The 17,712-nt window shown below is 43.3% G+C and overlaps 1 long non-coding RNA gene across 4 annotated transcripts in view; it reads left to right on the forward strand.

The window, feature by feature from the left end:
• Positions 1–17,712, forward strand: part of LOC109549324 (uncharacterized) — a 401,131-nt gene that overhangs the window by 369,289 nt on the left and 14,130 nt on the right. For all 4 annotated transcript variants that reach the window (XR_012325564.1, XR_012325562.1, XR_012325565.1 and 1 more), the window contains one exon: positions 15,057–15,206. This is a non-coding gene — a long non-coding RNA (uncharacterized lncRNA). The remainder of the gene's footprint in view (positions 1–15,056; positions 15,207–17,712) is intronic.

Consider the following 17,712-nt stretch of genomic DNA (forward strand, 5'->3'; position numbering starts at 1 on the left):
GTGCTGTGAACAGATTTTGAAGAGAACCTTTAGGCATGTCTCTCATACCTAGTACATCTCTCTGCTTAATTAAGAGATCAAAATAAGAACGAGAAGATAATGAACTATTTTTTTTTAATTTTTCAGGAAAAAAATACCATAATGAGGTCTTGCCAAAGCGTGTCGTTGACAGCCTGGGTGCCTCACTGATAAAGTTATTTTCTTGTCTTTTCACAGCCTCTCGCTGATGAGGGTGTGTCTTGACCATTACAAACATGTTCTAGGCCATGCTGTTCATGTTGTATAATATTCTGAAAGATCAGAGAGAAGGTCTGCCTTAAATGAGGTCATGAAACATTGAGAGGAGACTCGGGAATGAGAACCCGGGGCATGGTGATGGTCACTGGGCAGAGAGAAGGTCTGCCTTAAATGAGGTCATGAAACATCGAGAGGAGACTCGGGAATGAGAGCCCAGGGCATGGTGATGGTCGCTGGGCAAGTGTGGCCAGCTGTGCACACCCACCGCTCTGTGACATCTGACCCTTTACAACTGCTTATGGACGTGCGTCTAAACAGAGTGGGTGTCTCAGAGACTACCCTTGAGTGTTCGAAAGAGGATACTCTCTTCCACTAAAATAAAAATAAGTCAGTGGAAGTCATTTCTATTTCATCATTCCCACGTGTTCCAAGTGTCTTTGAAGATGATGCCCTTGACAATGAGGCTCCTTTTGGTTAAATATAGCTACGTTTATCACACACTATAGGAAGATATTGCAGCAAATGACTCTGAGTGCCACTGAACGAGAAGTGAGTTCCATACCTCCACTCCTAAGCTTTATAAACCAAAGAGGAAAAACTTACCACAACTTTCTTGCAGTTTATTGTACTAGCTAATTTCACGTTCCTGAAATGCTTAAATCAGCGTGTCTGCTCTAATTTGCCTTTTTCCCCTGATGCTCGTAACTCACCTTGTACCTGGGTTCACCGTAATCAGACCATCAGCAAGTCTCACAGAACGTTAGTGATGGATGAATGAAAGTACCATACAAATCCGTCTCACTTCCAGCTTTACCTTTTTCTCTATCCATTTTTCACTCTGGTGTGCTCTTACCACACACAACTAGAGAAAGGTCAAATTAGAAACAAACAGGTCTTGAAGGAAGGGACTCAGAAACCGAACATATTTTAAATGAACAGGTTGAATTCGTTTTTTTCTATGGTGACTCACATTCTTAGGACAATGTGTATGAAAACGTATCTGTTACATTTGAATTTCAGATGAGAGATAATTACAAGACCAGAAAGGAGACGATTTTAAATCTAGGTTAGTGGGAAGGTGAAGGGGGTTCAAATGAAAATTATTTTTGGTTTGAAAATTAGATTAAGATTTAGTCTAGAAAAACATTAGCACTTAGCTTTGGGTATTAAGCTGATCAGATAGAACATAGGTTGTCTGATGAAATACAGAATGCCCAGTTAAATTTGAATTTTAGATAACTGTTTAGTATCCATCTGTCACAAATATTGCATGGGACTCACGTATAATTAACTTTTATTTGTTATTTATTTGAAAACCAAATTTATCTGGACTCCTGGTATTTCATTTGCTAAATCCGACAGCCCTAATTAACATACTGAGATTTAGGCAGCAAAAGGAAACAGGCTGAAAATGAATTCAAGGACTTAAATTTTTTTGTGGTTACTCAGTAAATATTTGGTGAATAAATTAACATATTTAAAATGTGCAGGAGACACCCTGAATTTCAGAGGAAAGATCAATAGCATTTAAAGTTCTTTCCTTACAGGAAAGGTTACTCTTGAAAGGTTACTCAAATAGGCTTTACTTCAGGGATTTCTAAAATTGGGACCATGCTCCCCTCCATGGGGGAGGGGTGAAGAGTCACCCTGGCAAAAAGCAATGGATGAGAAGCATTATAATAGAAGCGACATGACCGAAATAAGCCTGAAGGATGTGAGGGGTGAGATTCAAATGCCTCATGCTGAGTGGAGAAAACAGAGGGGATTCTGCTAAATAATTCAAGCCCAGGAGACTCCACTGACTATCCCTTACCAGAAGCCACTGACGTTTTAGACACATTTAGCCTCCACCTTCTTACTGAGACTTACGGGGCCGAGCTGGCCAAACAGACCCAGAGGTGACCAGAGACGCGGGGGGTCAGGGCACAGGGTCTCAGGCTGCAAAAGTCAATGCACGTTCCTAGCTCATCGAGGCCGGATGACGTGGAAAAAACAGCTAGGCAAGGAGTAGGACGTACCAGTCAACACACAGTCCCTGGAGCACCTTTTTTTAAAACAAACAAACAAACAAAACAAAACAAAGTGCAGAATTGAAGAGCCCACATTATTCTGTTTTAGAGTTGAAGGGCTGCAGTCCGGGTGTCCTAAACGCTGGTGGAGGTTGTGGACCCCACCCTCAGGGTCTGTGGCCCAGTCATTGTAGTCCACCTGTGACTCCAGGGAGTGTTCAGATACTGAAGCTTGTTCTCCTCTGTCCTGCCCTCGCTAGACCCTAAGAGGCATTACTGGCTTTTCCCAAAGTGACTGGTGTCCTTGCCACCCACGTAGAGAGCCGACCAAGGAAAATCATTTTGCTGTTTCCATTTCAACTCTTAACATTAGAGGGTTTTGTCCTTATGAGTTCCAGCAAGACGACTACTGAACAAAATGCCACAAGATAATGAATTCACAGTCTTAGCAGAATCCTTTATCATTAAAAATTTAAAATATCAGGGACCAAAACCAACCCTTAGGTACTGCTTTCTGGAGAGATGGGTAGTACTGAATATTCCATAGTTTAAAGTGTTCGTTTGAAAGGTTTGGAGAAAGTGAGATATTTCATTGCCCTCTGTGCTTTGTTGCTACCCCACTTAACAAACCCTAGTGTCAGTAAATCACAGAAAATCTCTAGTCCTCTACCTCTGAAAGGTATTGTACTGAGAGCAGAAATCCACAGAACAGTAATTATAGAGCAGTAGATGAAGTGGACTTTACGGGGGACTCTTTGGGTATCAGGATTAATAAGAAGAATAATGATAATGACAGCTAGCATTTATTGAGTGATGTTTATTGCAATCTATCAATGAGTACTTCCAACTATTCCTTAATGAAGTTACCTATTATCATTCCCGTTTACCTAAGAGAAAACAGGCTTACAGGGAGGAAATGCTTCACCCGTTTGCAGCTAGCCGAGACTCCAGACTGCGTGGTGGCCACCGTTCCCACTAGGTCCCAAAGATGAAAGAAATGCCACAGGAACATGCCAAAATGTTTATTGTTTGGTCTCCCCTGATGCTGACTTAGGAAATATTTTCCAAGATGGTTAAAGTCAATAACCAGTTCATGGAAAAAACGAAGGGAAAAGAAACCTTATTTTGACTTAAGTCCATTATATATGCAAGGATAGACAGGAATAAAAGCTAACTTTGTGGATATCGAGGCTGCTTTCGGCTTAAACCCAAAACAAGGCAACGCAAAACAAAAGCTGTCAGAGCCAGCAGTGAGTTGTGGGTAAGCTGCAGGGGATGGGACACAGAGGGAAGGCAGAGGTTAAAAGGCTCTGACAGGCGGAAAGCTGGTGTCAGCGCGAAGGTAGAGGGCTGTGAATCGATACTGAGTGAGAGGTTCCCACTGTGCAGCCCATGTCAGGGTCCTCTTGGCCCACTCGGTGCCGTGTACCTTTGCCAAGCTCACCTGCTCACCCTCTCATTTGCCCTGGGCTCTGCCAGCAAAGCAGGGTCCCTTAGACGTGGGGATGCTGATGAGAGAGCGGAGCAGAGACGCCACCCTCAGCAACACGAGGTCCTCGATGATCAGATGCTTCCGCGTGAACCTCTGTTCTCCCCAAATTGGCATGAATTCCAATGCAAAACCCTCTTGTTTATTAAAGATTGAAGGCAAATTCCTAGTCTCCTAAGAAGCTATAATTCTAATGACTTCACACCACTTTTACAAAGAGAATTCCCTGACAACCATACCTCGAGGGTTTCCTTGAGTTTTCTCTTTTCTGCCACCATTGCCGAAGCAAGAGCTGTTTTGAACTAGCTGGGGGCTCTTTTTTCCTTTTTTTCATCGCTTCTCACCATTTCACATCCCTGGGCTTAACGGAGACTTCCTTAAATTTAGATCTAACCTAGATCACTAGTGTCTATAACCTATATAACTCTTACACTGAGTTGAGCCATATGAAATTGACAATATTTGACTGTTTTTTACCTACAGAAATGGTAATAAGATTCAGGTTTCCCCTTTCTTTCACTTGCTAATTTCGACATCGCCAGGCTGCAGTTACATAAGTCAATGAGAAAGTCTCTGTCACCTTCCAAATCAATCCCTAAAATTCCCTAACATCCTCCCACAAAATCTTCAAGGACAAACTGCCCACCCACACTCCCTCTGTTCACATTTTAGGGAATTTATTTATTTTCAGTCATTCGAGGCAACTTTAACATTTGAGGCCACTGTGCCTGCAGCAGGAACCTGTACACCATGCGTGGGCACGAAGGTCAAGGCGAGTCGTGAGCTCCTCAGGGATGCCATTTCAATCTAAAGTGGAGACACGAGCTTTCTCCATGAAGCCAGATGTTGCATCCCAGCTCAGCATCTGCTAAGGAAGGAAGAGCTCCAATCGGTCCTGTTCTCGGAGAGTGTGCTGGGGAGCCTGTGCTGCTTTTCCTCTCAGCAACGTAGGCGGCAGTAGGATTTAAATGCAGGGCTGTGGCCGGGAGTCAGCAGCGCAGGACCTCGTGGGGGGACAGCCGGAGAACCTGTCCCAGAAAGCTGCACTTCATCCACGGTTCCGTTCATTTGCATCATCCTCTGGCACTGCCAGGGACATCCCACCCCAGCTTTCTCTTTACCCACTCGCCTCCTCCCAGCCAGAGTTTTGCTGCAGTAGCTTTTGGAGAGAAGCCAGTCTACGCTTCCGTAGGACTAGACAAAGCAGCCCGAGTTAGCAGCACCAACGGGACCGTCTCGGGCCTGTGTTCAGAGATAAGAGCAACACAGCTAGACAGGGAGAACCCACATAAATATCCTAAAAGACCCTGGTTATTCGGATGAACATTTTAGGGGTATATGAACAGAAGAGATTTTAAAACATTAATAAGAGCTGGACCTATGCTCCGCAATGGAAAACACAGGTTTGACTTCGATCCAGTTCAGACCCAATACCATAAGAACGTCACTGACCTCTCCTAGGTGGACTCTAATTTATTGACAAGGACAGAAAACTTCTAGATATGAAACAGCCTTCATGTAGGACTAGAAATATTCCAAACTGGATTTTTAAAAATAGGTATTTTAGGACACATTTGTCTGAGAAACAAGTCTTAAAATCTTAGAAGATACGGTACCCTTGGAAAGAGTTGTGCCACTGACTTAAAAGCTTAGGCTTTCTATTTCTTTTTGAGTCAATCTTGATGGGTTGTATATTTCTAGGACTTTATCCATTTTTTCTAGGTTGTCCAATTTGTCGTTGTATAATAGTAGTTCATAATAGTCCTTTATGAGCTGTTTTAAATTTCTGTGGCATCAGTTCCAAGGTGTCCTCTTTCATTTCTGATTATATTTATTTGAGTCTTCTCTCTTTTTCTTCAGTAGTCTAGCTAAAGGTTTGATGATTTTATTGATTTTTTTGTGAAAAATCAACTCAATATTGTCAATTTTCTATTTTATAGGTATTTTATTTCCTATCTAATTTTTATAATTTGCTTTCTTCTACTAACTTTGGGCTTAGTTGGTTCCTTTTCTAGTCTCTTGAGGTGTAAATTTAGATTGTTTATTTGAGATCTTTCTTCTTCTTAAATTTAGACATTTATCACCATAGACTTCCCCCTTAGTACTGTTTTTACTGCATCACGTAAGTTTGGTACATTGTGTTTCATCTTTATTTGTCTCAAGATATTTTCTCATTTCCCTTTAGACTTCTTCTTTGCAGTGGTTGTTGAAGAGTGCCTTGCTTGATTTCCATATATTTGCGAGTTTTCTCATTTTCCTTTTATTACTGATTTCTAGTTTGATTCCATTGTGGTTGAAAAAGATACTTGAAATGATTTCAATCTTAAATTTGATAAGCCTTGTTTTGTGACCTAGCATATAATCCAACCTGGAGAATGTTCTGTGTGCATCTGAGAAGAATGTGTATCGTGCTGCTGTTGGGTGGAATATTCTGTGTATGTCTTGTTGGTCCATTGGGCTAAAGTATTGTTCAAGCCTGTTGTTTCCTTATTGATTTTATGTCTGGAGGATCTATCCAATATTTAAAGTAGTGTATTGAAGTCTCTTAATATTACTGTATTGCTGTCTATTTCTCCTTTCAGATCTGTCAAGGTTTGGTTTATATATTTAGACAGTCTGATGTTGGGTGTAGATATAATCGTTATGTTTTCCTTTTAAGTTGATTGTTTTATCATTATTTGTCTCTTGTGACAGTTTTTGATCCCGTGATCTTCCTGGAACGTAATTCTTATCTCCAGGATTCCATCACCAGTCTTTTTCTCCAATTCCCCAGTTATCTCACCTGCTTCATGACTTCAAATGCCATCTACATACCAGTGACTCCTGAAGCTGAGTCTCTAGCTCTAATCACTTGTATCAAATGTATTGTTCTACCACATTTTGGCATAAAGTTTAACCCATTATATTTCACCACTTCTATCACCAGGAACAAAAATATTTTGCTTCCTATCTTGATTAATGATACTACCATCTACCCAGGTCTTCCCTTTATATGACTCTTGATATGCAGGTAGTCGGCCATCAGCCCTGTCCATTCAACATCCGAAACTTCTTCACTCTCATTTGTGCTGCCTGGTCGATTCCCCATCTACCCTTGCCTAGACTGTAACGAACCAGCCTCCTGAGCGACCTCCTGCCATTAGTACCCTGCACCACCATTTGACACACTACTGCCAGAGGTTCTGTCCACAACACCTGTCTGCTCATGCCATCTCTTCACCTAGGTGGCTCTGGAGAAGGTGAGAGGCCAAGGTGGTATCTGTATGGGCAGCTTTGATGTCTCCTTCCGCCACGCCAGGTCAAGAAACGTGTTTGAAGAAATTATTTTGAGTAGGAAAAAAAATCCCTTTTTTTCCTTTATGAGCCTTTAAAACACATAGAGCCTCTTTAGTAGAAGATTTGGTTTCAGCCATTGACGTTGGAATCCTCTCTCCCCAGGTCCTACTCTCAGGGTCCTTCGTCACCCAGCCCTCCCCCCTGTTAGGGACACTCCATCAGCCCCTCGTGATACTGGCGCCCAGACTGTAGTCTAAACCTACTACCCAAACTAGCAGGTACCAATACATGCTAGAGGAAAGAACATAATTGCTAAAAATTGTCACTAACATTGGAAATCACTATAGAGTCACGAATATTGCAAATATTTTCTACTACTCTGGGATAAATTGAGTATTTTTATGAAAGTAATAAAAAATAAAGCCAATTAAAGTCTTGGATACATGCAAACTTTCTAAAGAAGACTAAACCATCTAATACTTTGATAAGTAAAAAGAAGCTAATTACAAAAAGTAGAAAATATAATTCTAATTTTGTAAAACGAAAGAACATAGAGGGTGTATTTATGAGTCATTGACTAAAACAATATAAACAAAATCTTGAGAATAATTATCTCTGTGCGATAGGGTTATTATGGCGACTTTATTTTCTCTTTATTGTTTTGCTGATTTCTCTAAATGTTCTACAAAACTGTGGTAATTGCCTAATCTGTAAAAAAACCCCACAATTAATGTAAAAGAATAATACATTATCCTGTGTTACTGACACAGTGGTGATTTATGAGTAGTGGGGTTGTGGATGACTTAGACTTTCATTTTTATAATTTTGGTGGTGGTCTAATTTTAATTGTTTATGAAATAAGCTATTTATAATTCATGGAATAGATTTCACAATATGATTTAAATTTAAAGACATTAAATATTATTTTTATACAGAATGTGAGAAATGTGTCATTCAGGGTTTCACTGAAAGTTAATTTCCGGGCCAATGGGGCTACCTAACTTGCTAGCCACCTCTTCTATTCCCTTGGAATTTTCCCTCCAGATCAGTCCCTGGGAAAAAGCCGAGGAATGATGAACAGGAGGCAGAATGGCGAATGCGGGGCTGGCTGGGGAACACTGAGACCCCAGGGGGTGTCTAATATTTACCTTTTCTCATGCACCGTGCTCTTGCTGTGCTCCGATGCCTGAGGGCTCACTCCTGGAAACCGGAACGTGCGCAGCTGGCCATTCTACGACTGCTATTCCGTTCACCTGCCAAGGGCTCCTCTCTCTACCCTGCAGGATGAAGCAGCCTCTGGATGTTCCCTAGGCTCGGATTCCTCCCTTACGGCAGCACTGCCAGGTCGCAGGTGGGAGATGAGGCAGTATCCCAGCGCCATTCCTCATGGGAAGGACAGGCAGTGCTTTCTGCCTTGTGACCAGTGACCCAAGACACAAGTCTCATCCTTCGGCCCGTGGCGCCCTTTTCTCCTAATTGCTTTCAGGCTTGGCAGGGCATGTTCAGATCTTACACATAAATCTTCTCTTGGTCCAGGACACAGGGAAAGTGCTTCCCTTTGGTGCCTTATCCGGGCACATGGTCGTCCTAGCCTAGCTTCCCCATATCACTAAGCACGTTTGTCAACTATCTGCCCCAAATCTGAATTGTTGAGTGATCAAGGAATGCAAATCAGTCTTGCTGTCCAGTCTTAAAACGTAACTAGAAAGGTGAGTTGGAAAGTGCATCAATATATGCACACAACATATAGTCAAGGAATAACATGTCTTATGCAACATCATCAGAAAATTCACCCATTCTCATAGATTAATTTTCCTATACCTGAAGATAAAGACATTATGAGCGTGGAAACTTTCATCTTCAGCATTTTTGTTGACCAAAACACATTACCCTGTACCACAGAGCACAGAGAGGAAGTTAACCTTTTAATGGACATAAAAGCATCATGATGAACATCAATTCCTGGACTAAGCTGGGGTGCAATGTGCCTGCTTCATGGACTGTTGAAGAGGAAAGACTTTCACTTACCACCACCACAGGTTCTGGGGTTTCTCAGTCGCGTGTGTGGTTAGGGTGAAGCAGTGATGGCCATAAGCCCTGCTACGGGGATGCTTTACCGACTGGCCCTGATTGCACTGTGCTTTTGAGTCAGTGCTGACTAGGGTGTCCAGCCGTCCTGATTGGACTTCTCCTGCATTGTTTCCGTGGATACAGGACTTTCAGCGCCGAGACTGGGACATCCCAGGGGAAGGGGGAGCTTCGTCACCCAGTGCAGCCCAGTGATGCGGTGGGGGGATGGGGGGATGGCAAGTATCAGTGCTACTTGGTCCCATCACATAGGCTGTGGTAGTAGGTGACTGTAGTTAGTTAGTTGGTCAATTTCAGTGCTTTTCCTCCACTGCTCTCTTCCTCCACTGCCATGTCTTGCCATTGCTCTTCCCAACAGCTTAACCTACTCTCTCCTCTCCTACTCGCTTTCCCTTCTGCCCTCCATCACCTCTGCTCTGTCTCGCTTTTCCTTCTTCTCTTCCTGCCGCTTGTCCACACCCTCCCTCCTGGTCTTTCCTCACGATGGTCATTTTGTGTGTGTGTTTGTGATTTTGTGTCTTATTCCCTTAGTTCTTTTTTTAAAAATTTATTTATTTATTTTTGGCTGCGTTGGTTCTTTGTTGCTGCACGCGGGCTTTCTCTAGTTGTGGCGAGCGGAGGCTACTCTTCGTTGCGGTGCGCGGGCTTCCCATTGCAGTGGCTTCTCTTGTTGTGGAGCACGGGCTCTAGGCGCACGGGCTTCAGTAGTTGTGGCACGTGGGCTCTAGAGCGCAGGATCAGTAGTTGTGGTGCACGGGCTTAGTTGCTCCGCGACATGTGGGATCTTCTGGGACCAGGGCTCAAACCCATGTCCCCTGCATTGGCAGGCGGGTTCTTAGCCCCTGCGCCACCAGGGAAGCCCATGATGCTCATTTCTATCCGTGGGACTTCTGCTGTCTCAGCCTTCCCCGAAGTGAATCAATTTTATATTCCTTTCCTGCCAGAGAGATTCCTTTTTTCTTAACTTAGTGAAACTAACTCTGATGTCACATCATGTGTTCTTTCCCTTGCTGCTGTTTTTAACCTTAGTCACCACTTGAAGGCTCTCAGTTATGCTTCCAAGGGTGTTGCTGTTCCAGTGGTTGAGATTCTCAGGTCTGACCCCCAACGAGGGTGTTCTCCAACGTGCGGCCAATGACGCAACATTAATGTTTCATGAGTCCTTGTGGGTGTTACGGAGAAAAGTGCATACATCATTGAGTAGGTTTGGGAAGCATGAGATTAAGGGCATGGAAATGGGTGTGTTATGGGAAGTTTCTCGCCCCCGGGGTGTCCACTGTGGATCTCCAACCCGCATCGTGGCTCTTCCTGACGAGCAGCGGTGAAGGGCAGCATTGGACATCTCCAGGGCACGCTCACCTTGCAGTCACTGAACACAAAGGGTATTATGGAATTTTTCCTGGCAGAAGGCAATACAGGGCCCTGAGGAAGCAGCACCTTGTGCTAAATTGTGGAAAGTCTTTGAATCAGGTAGAGGTGGAACTAAAGCAGCATTTCCAAACTTCCTTTATTCAAGGAACATCTTACGCAGAGGTGTTAAACAGGCAATGTGGGCAGACCATGTGACATACACTCCCCACTCTCAGAGGGTCACAACGCACACAGTCTGTGTCACAGGTTCTGGGTGTTCTGCAAAGCCTCCCATTTCACTGGATCTGACCCTGTGCTTCCCAAGCCTGTTTTACTATGAAATACTGCTCTGTTTACTGTCTAATACTTCATTGCAATCTGTGGCATTAATGTCATTTGGGAAGCATTGGTTTAATATATTTTGCCGTCCTTCAAAGTTACTTTCTCTAAGCCCATTGTCTGCAAAATACCACCCTTTCTACTGCCTGGCAGCACTTCAGGACGCTTTGTTTTTGTACATAAGAAGACACATTTGCTCCTTACTGGAACAAAAAAATACTTTAAAAATTGATTAATTAATCTCTTTCCAGAATGATGTGAGAATAGTTCTGCCTGGTGTAGAGTTGTATTCGTTTTTATATCCAGATCTTTCCAAGTCCTTCTGTTTTATGGTGAGCTGCGTGGGAAACACTGGAGCCAATTGCTGAACAGAGTTTGTTTATGAATGTGATAGGCATCTATAATTATTGCAAGGAAAAACATGTCTCTTCAGAAATAATACTGTCTGAGAACACACAGGTGGAAAAGGTCTTGACTACACCGTGCAGCAGACGGGTCATCAATATTTCATAAAGTACTTTTCATATTCGAGACTTCAAATGCTTTGTAAGTATCAGTACTGTCTTCACAGCACCTCTCGTAGATAAAGCAAGTACGACTTAATAAGCCATTTCACAATTCGGAAAACTGAGCCACCGAAAAGCGTATTCTTTGACTCTTATTTGTTGAGAAAAATTAGTTGCAGAGATGAGCTCTGAACAGAAAGTGAGGTGCGGTCCATAAGGGAGAGGTGAAGAAGGTTCCAAAGATGGAGAACGCACACGCTCGGGAGAGAGTGAGGGCCCTCAAGGAGGCCTCAGGTCCCAGTCACCTGGGAGCTTGTGGAGATGAGGCACCTTTGATCGAACCACCAAGGACTGACTCACAGGTCTGGGCATCACCTAACAATCTGCTGATGAAACAAGCTATTCGTGTGACTCCCCAGCCTTCTGAAGTCTGAACACCCTGCAAGGGAGAAAGGGGTCGATGATCCTGGTGCTTCTGTTAAGTGTTGAACTGGGAGGATGACATGACGTGGCGTCACAACAGAAGAGCAGCAGAGGGACTTACCTGCGTTACCTGAGGTGATGACAGGCTAGGTTTTGGTGGGACCATTTCTTTCCTTCCACTTATAGAGCAGGAGGGGTAAGAACTAAGGACAGAGACACTCCTGGAGATGATCAAAATGGCTTTAATGTACATGTTGACATAAGGGCAAGACCATGAGCAGAAAGGAAAGGAGTCAATCTGTTGGATTTGGAGTCCATAGAAAGGTCGGCATCAGGGACATCTTCCAGTGAGGCCCGGTGAGGAATGTGGGCCCTTCAACCCCAGACGTGTTCCCCACTAGCTTAGCTTTTCCCAGTGTAAATAGTCATCCACGTGTTGCCTGGATGAACAACGTGTTAAAAATGAGAGTCTTGGGCTTCCCTGGTGGCGCAGTGGTTGAGAGTCCGCCTGCCGATGCAGGGGACGCGGGTTCGTGCCCCGGTCCGGGAAGATCCCACATGCCGCGGAGCGGCTGGGCCTGTGAGCCATGGCCGCTGAGCCTGCGTGTCCGGAGCCTGTGCTCCGCAACGGGAGAGGCCACAGCAGTGAGAGGCCCGCGTACCACACACACACAGAAATAATGAGAGTCTTTCTGAAGCAGCCAAGGTCCAAGTACACAACAGATGTGCTGCCTGGTACTCCATCATCTAAGGTGAAGTGTCAGGTCTTGTGAAAGAGATGGGTCTGTGACCTTCGGCCCAACACGTATTTCGAAGTATAAACTCAAGGACTGTTTTTTAGTTCTTAGAGCACCCTGCCTCAGATAAAGGAGAAGGGTTTTGCTCTGAGACCTGGACCCAGATTTCTTGAAGCCTTTGCTGGGGCAGAATCCTCAGCAGGGCAGAGTCTGGGGGGCGTGCTGTGCTGTGAGAACTGTTCTGAGGAAGCCGCGTGGACGGGGCAGCTGCCTTGGAAATGGGGTCTGCATTTTGCACAGATGGGTCAGTTCTTCCAGCCTCCGGGCTTTCTGCAAGATTCTCTCTTCTTGCTACATGCAGTACAGACAAAGCCACACGGCCTCCCCTGTGGGCCCTGAGTCAGGCCCGTGGGCTCCTGTGAGGTCAGTTCCCACCGAGATTCTTGACTGACTCCTTTCCTTCTTGTTTCTGGCACCTAAAAATATCTTTTTTCTTTTTTAACATTGGTATATATAAAAATACTATACACAGTTGTCGCTGAAGTTCAGACTCGGACTCTTATCATTCCTCTGCTGGATTCTTGTTGCTGACATTCACATGTAATATTCTGGACAACATAAAAATATCTCTGCACTTAAGTATTTTCATTGTGGGGTTACAATGACAGATCATTGCAAAGACAGTACAGAGAGTTCCTGACACCTCACATCCATTTTCCTTAAGTGTTAACACCTTACATTGGGATGGTACATTTGCCACCACTGATGAACCAGTATAGACGCATTGTTCTTAACCAAAGACCATATTTTATCCAGATTTCCTTAGTTTTAACCTAATATCCTTTCTCGGTCTCAGGATCCCACCCAGAGGACTGTGTAATGTTTAGTTTTATGTCTCCTGAAGCTCCGCTGGGCTGTGACAGTTTCTGAGATGTTCCTTGTGTTTGATGACCTTGACAGTTTTGGGGAGTACGGGCCCAGTATTCTGTAGACTGTCCCTCAGTTTGGGTTTTGTTGGATGTCTTTCTCATCGTTAGATTGGGGTTTGGGGAAGGAAGACCACAGGGGTAAAGTGCAGTTCATCACATCATATCAAGAGTACACGCTATCAGCATGACGTCACTGTTGACGTTGACCTTGATCCCCTGACTGAGGCCGTGTGTAATGTAATGTGGTGGCCTAGATGGGATTCCTGGACAGAAGAAGAACATTAGGTAAACATAAGGTAATCTGAATAGAGTATGGGCTTTAGTTAATAATAGTGTATCAATATTGGTTCATTAGTTGTGATAAATATACCATACATAAGTAAGATGTCAGTAATAGGGTGTGGGTATATTAGGTCTCTTCTGTATTATATTTGCCATTTTTCCTGTAACCCAAAACTATTTTAATTAAAATAAACGTTATTTATTTATTTACATAGTTAAGTAAGATCACGAAGGAAAAGGAAACCCCCTGAGCTTCATGTATTCAACACTTTGCCTTGACAAGCACTGATCTGTTTTCAACCTCCATGGTTTTGGTTTTATGAAATTTCACGTAGTTGGAAACACACAGTATGTCTCCTCCTCAGACTTGTTTGTTTCTTTCACTTAGAATGATGTGAATTTAAGATTCCTCCACTTTGTCGCATGGGTTGACAGTGTATCCTTTTTTTTTTTTTTTTTTTGCGGTACGCGGGCCTCTCACTGCTGTGGCCTCTCCCGCTGCGGAGCACAGGCTCCGGACGCGCAGGCTCAGCGGCCATGGCTCACGGGCCCAGCCGCTCCGCGGCATGTGGGATCTTCCCGGACTGGGGCACGAACCTGGTCCCCTGCATCGGCAGGCGGACTCTCAACCGCTGCGCCACCAGGGAAGCCCGACAGCGTATCCCTTTTAAAGCTAAATGATGTTCCATTGTACAGATTCTGCTTGTTCAGTTACTGAAGGGCATTTTGTCTGCTTCGAATTTTTGGTGATTATGATTATTGCTGCTATAAGTATTTGCATGGAGATTTTTGTGTGGACATACGTTCACAGTTGGATAATCAGTTGGATAAATACCGAGGAGCATAATTGTTGGATTGTATGATTATACAATGTTTACCTTTGTAAGAAACTGCCTTCTGAAGTGACTGTACCCTACTGCATTCCTACCATCAAGGAACATAAGTTCCTGTTGTTCCCCGTCCTCTCTAGCAATAGGTTTTTCGGGGGGATTTTAGCTCTTCTAGTAGGAGTGTAGTGTATTTCACTGTTATTTTCATCATAGACTTTTTGTGAGAATTAAATGCATGGTTGACATATAGTTTTGTATTGTTACTGTATTTTATCCACGATTTCTATGTGTTTTAGTGGACTGAGTCTTGTCCACCACGTACATGTTTCCTTCATGGAATTTTGTTTTTGCCATTTAGCACGAACTCAGGCAAGGCCATTTGTCACATCTCTCTACAAGTTATTGTTTCACTGACAGACATCCCCCAAATTAAACCTTGGGGATATTTTCTACTCACATGGTACCCAGTTCTCCAAAAGCTCATCAGTAAATGTTTGCTGAGCGATCCGGTTGGTGATCCGTTGTTTTCGTTCTTTAATTTACCCCGTCTTCTCTCCTCAGCTCTCTGTTTTGCACTAATTCGAAGGATTTAGGATTCTGAAGATTATTCAGGTGAATTACACACACGCAGATGAAGATTGCTGACGCCATCGATCTGCCTGCAGGCGTGCTGGCGCCGTGAATGTCGCCCTTGTCTTTCGCTAGTTTGTGGTGAGTCATCACCTGCCTCGTCATTACAGAATGACGAGTTTGTTAAATATGCCGTCTTGTCTCTGAAGTTTTGATTTATTGTAGCTAGTGCAATACATTACAATGCCTGCTCATCCCTTATCGAAACTGACATCAACACACTATCATATTCTTTTCTGTTTTTATTTAAAATGTTTTTATTTAAAATGCAACAATTATTAAAAAATGCTTTCTGTCAAGCAACGTTTCAATTAACCACTCCAGAGCTGAGAGTGGTAGAATTAAGATTTTTATCTACCTACATTAAAGAAATGGGAACAGGGCTTCCCTGGAGGTGCAGTGGTTGAGAGTCCGCCTGCCGATGCAGGGGACGCAGGTTCGTGCCCCGGTTTGGGAAGATCCCACATGCCGCGGAGCGGCTGGACCCGTGAGCCATGGCCGCTGAGCCTGCGCGTCCGGAGCCTGTGCTCCGCAGCGGGAGAGGCCACGACAGTGAGAGGCCTGCGTACCGCAAAAAAAAAAAAAAAAGAAAAAAAAGAAATGGGAACATTGTGACAATGTGAAGTCTTCAAGGTAAAACAGCACAGTGTCCAAATTTATTCAGCAAACAAGTATGAACATTCCTTATCCAAAATACGAGATGTCGAAGCAATAGCTAGATAACATTAGCGGCTGCTGTTAGCCCTGGCAAAGCAGTGGTGTGGGAAATTCTTGTTGATTTCTCACTGGGGAAAATCAGATGAAAGCAATGCTCTGATTCACTGTAGACAAATAAACTTGGAACATTTTGTGCGCTCCTATAGTTAGTGAGAAAGCTAGCGTTTCCTGCTATGTCAAGACAGACCTACAACAGGGAGTAAAGACTAAATCTAGAGTCTGCCGGGACTTTGTATCTGCAGGAATTCAAACCTTCTCTTCATTAAAGTCATAGAGATATGAGTTCTCACTGTTCCAAAGAACTTATAGAAAAGAGCAATAGAAAAACAGGATGGTTGAACTATGGGCATTACATCATGGGTGTTGGTAAAGCATTCCATCCCAGGTAAGGAGATGAGCTCCATGCTACTAGAAGACTGAAGCCGAGAGATAATCTAGTCAGAAACAGTGTATAAAGGAATTATCAGAAAACAAAAGACAAGCAACAAAACATCGATAGGACTACATCATCTGTTATCCACCTGAAACAGCACCAACTCACATAAACTTTTTAAAAGTGACTAGATCAAAAGCTGAAAATACAGAGGAAGTTTGTATTCCAAAGAATGGTGTAAGCTGGGATGGAAGAGATTAATCTATTATGTCTGAAGTAAGATCAAAAATAATTTTTTATACATGCACTTTCTGAATGAACTCTGATACTGCTGAGATATTAAAGAAATCTTTGAAGAAAGCAATCAACATTTCTGTGTTTAGTTCAGGTGACCTACTTTGGACCCAAGTACGTGTGTAACAAATGAAAAAAGACAATACATGAAGGCAGCCATACAGTAGAGATTTTGTACACACAAAACCCCAGAAAATCAAATTTAAGGTTCCCATGGCAACTGTAACTCTGCCGCACTGCACGTTATAGTAATCACTGCAGTGAGCTCTGTAGTTATAGTCGCAAGGTATTTTGGGCTGTAACTCTTTATTTTCCAATGCTTGCAATAATTTTTAGAAAAAATTCTCTTTCGGGGCTCTAACTTTTAAAGTTTGTCTCTACTGAACGGTGAATAATATTGGAAAGTTGTTGAAAGACTCCTGTGGAAGAGAAGCCTGGAAGTTTTCTTTTTCAAATGTTTATATACTATATACATATTAGTTTATATATAGACTATATATATATTCGTATATCTATATTTGTGTATATATACATATATAGATAGTGTTTGTGCCTTTTCCTTGCAAGGCACTGTGTGAGCACAAGTTAGGAGTATAAACAGTGTTGTCCCCCAGTAACACAGAGTTTATATATATGCTCATACAAGAAATACACAGAGGCATGCCCCTACACCTAGAACATGAAATATAGTAGGCAACTCCGTATGATTTTGCTGGAATAATAAACAAAGATAATTGCATACAAAAATGTCAGAGGAGCACAAAGAAAGATGGTTTTTATCTACATCTTTATAAAGAAACTGGATGTCATGTTTGGGAAGGGGGTGCTTGATTATGACGGTAGATTGCAGGCTTTACCACCAACTGGACTGCGAACTTGGCAACGCTATGGACACTGCCAGTTGCTTATCCATTGCCCGTCGTTTCCTCCCTAACAGGCACCAAATGTGTTTGGATCTCTGGCTTTCTCCAACGGATCCCAGAGGACAATTACTCACTCCCAGCACTAGGGGCGTATCCGTTTATCTGAGTCAGCCAAGCTATCCCTCAAGTGTGCCCTCAAGTGTGCTGGCCTTGGACACATGACCCAGTTGTGGTCAGTGAGAAATGAGGTCAATCTCAGGAGGAGTTTCTGGGAAAGGTTTCTTGACCCTAAGTCATGGGCCAGGAGGAGATGTCTTCGCCCTTACACTGGCCATTGTCA

The sequence above is a fragment of the Tursiops truncatus genome, chromosome 14 (assembly GCF_011762595.2).
Source record: "Tursiops truncatus isolate mTurTru1 chromosome 14, mTurTru1.mat.Y, whole genome shotgun sequence".
In the NCBI taxonomy this organism is placed as follows: domain Eukaryota; kingdom Metazoa; phylum Chordata; class Mammalia; order Artiodactyla; family Delphinidae; genus Tursiops; species Tursiops truncatus.